This window comes from Culex quinquefasciatus, chromosome 1 (assembly GCF_015732765.1).
Source record: "Culex quinquefasciatus strain JHB chromosome 1, VPISU_Cqui_1.0_pri_paternal, whole genome shotgun sequence".
NCBI classification, from domain to species: Eukaryota; Metazoa; Arthropoda; class Insecta; order Diptera; family Culicidae; genus Culex; species Culex quinquefasciatus.
This window is the reverse complement of record NC_051861.1, coordinates 56,452,185-56,454,683: the sequence shown is the minus strand read 5'-3', so window position 1 is coordinate 56,454,683 and position 2,499 is coordinate 56,452,185. Positions and strand designations below refer to the sequence as shown.

Genomic DNA, 2,499 nt, shown 5'->3' with positions numbered 1-2,499 from the left:
CATTGTAGAAAACAAAGAAAAAAATTAAAAAATGTTTAGATTGAGTTACACACATTTTTCTAAAACGAGCTGCAAAAAACTTCCACACGGAGAGACTGTGCCCAGAAATTTTAACAATTAAAATTGTTGATTTTACTTTCGTAAATTTTAACAAAAACGTACTTGTTACTGCCAATATTCCGTTAAAATAACTAAAATTCAGTATTTATTTAATAACCTGTTTGTTGAAAATGCTAGAGGCAAAAAGCTAACAGATTTCCCGAACTCGAATGAACGTGCTCGACTGTTAGCTTTTGTTTTAGGAAAATCAAAAATTTTGTTGGTTGAATATAATTTACATTTGGTTGAATATTTAGAAGATAAACTTGGGTTTGTTTACATCTGTCATTTGAAGTCAGGATTCGAACGAGAGCGGTCGTTTTGTTGAGTTTGTGTTGTTAATTATGAAGTAAGAGGATGTGAAAGGTGAAAATTACACTATTTGGCTAAGTTGAAGTGGCAAATCGAAGTGCACACTGCTGCAACTGTGAAGGTGGAATTGGTGAGTAAGTTTGTTGATGATTTCTTTGCAGGTGATAAACTATGAAGAGCAAAACGAGGACATTCGCAATGGGGACCTCTGATGCGAGGGGACTTTATGATAATGTTTGGAGGAAAGAGAGGGGCAGTGGAAGGAAGAGGCGGGCCAACTCTTGCACGACAATACTTGCACGGGCAAATTTAACAAAACGTTGGTTAATCTAAGTAAGTATAGGTTTAATTTTACACAACAATTTATCTATTGTGTTTTTAATTAGAAAACTGAATCACCAGGAACCTTCATGCTTACGATGGATATTTCAGAATCATCAACCATAAAATACATGGAAATGCGTACACATTATATCAAAATAAAAATTCGATAGTGGGAAATGTCTAAAAAAATAAAATATATAAAAGATATAAAAAAGAAGATATTAATATTTTAAAAATGCTGTTGAAAAAGACTGCTCAATAAACTGGTAAGTAAAACTCAAAATATTGTTTTCAGGAATCGGAGTACGTTAAATAAATTGAATCAAATGCAATGAAAGTATGTTGCCAAAAGTAGTTGTTAAATTAGTGCAAACTGGGTAAGTAGCATTATTGATATTTCTTGTTTATAATTACATTTATTTACGTTCCTTTTATCAGTTTAGAGCCGGAATTAATTTTTTTATTAGATTAATAATAAATTTCATATGTCTATTTGCAGCAAAAGGTTCGCCTTGGTGTAAATTCTGTGTCCAACCTCAAGAAAAATAACTAAACATGAGACCGTTGTAGATGATGACGACTTATCGGATGATTTCTCAGTGATGGTAAGTGAATACAACACTTAATTGTATACAACATAATAAACATATAAGCTTAAAACTTGGTGAAATTTTTGCTCGGTTTCTACTTTTAAGGAATTTACGAGAAATTAAACATATTTTTTGAACATGTTTAACAAAATTTGTAAAATGCTTTTTTTATTATAATTTTTTTAAAACATTAATCAAACATAACATGTTTTATAATAACAATTAAAAAAATACAAATAAGTACAAGTACAACAAGTTAATTTGTGAGGCATTATTACAAAATTTACTGCAAATTAAATAAAAATATTGCTAACTACAGCTAATTACTGACTACATGTACGAATATTTTTCTGTATTCAAGTAAGACATTAGTTAAAAATATAGCTAGAAATTCGGCCCAGCCTGTATCGTTAAATAATTAAAGAAAATATATATAGACACTAACATAAATTATGTTTAATTAAGAAATGTTTTGTTATAAACCACTAATAATTTGCTGCATGCAAAAATATTTCAGTTGATACAACGAAAAAAAAAGTTAAAAAATAGTTGAAAAATATTGTCCAGCCTGTTTTTTTACAGAATATTTAACAATTATTCAGCTGAAAACAAAAAAAAATAGTTAATTTTCTGAAAAAATATTCTAGCAGTCGACTGCTAGAATTTTTTTGGTCATTTAACCAACAAAAATGGCAATTCTAACTATTTTTTTGTTACTTTTACCTACTGGTGGTCAGCAATTTCGGGTTAACAAAATCAACAATCGATTGTTGAAAAAAAGCTGTGTAAAAAATTAGCCCATACTTTTAGTTAAATTAACCAAGAATTTCTTAGATTTGCCCTGGCCGGTCTCTCCGTGCAAGAGATCTTTTTTTCTTTTTTTTGATATGTATAGAAAACACTCAAAAATTATTCAAAGAATATTTTTTATGCATAAATTGTTTGATAAACTTTTCAACTCCAAAACCCTTACGCATTTGACGTTAAATTTATCGTCATACTATTTTTACAATCAATTGTTTGAAAAAGTGCGTTTAGGGAGACTTGATCCCTGCATTTTTACAGTCACTGGAGTCAGCCTCAAGATTAATTAGTTGGGCTGGGTTTTCATACATAGTTTCCTTTAGTATAGTTGTACATAACTTACTACAGTTCGAACCTTTTTTCAAAAGTT

The 2,499-nt window shown here is 29.5% G+C and overlaps 1 long non-coding RNA gene across 1 annotated transcript; it reads left to right on the top strand.

The window, feature by feature from the left end:
* Positions 1 to 369: 369 nt before the first annotated feature.
* Positions 370 to 882, top strand: LOC119765421. The gene is made up of 2 exons (XR_005276711.1): positions 370 to 744; positions 814 to 882. It is a non-coding gene; the product is annotated as an uncharacterized LOC119765421 (long non-coding RNA).
* Positions 883 to 2,499: the final 1,617 nt, after the last annotated feature.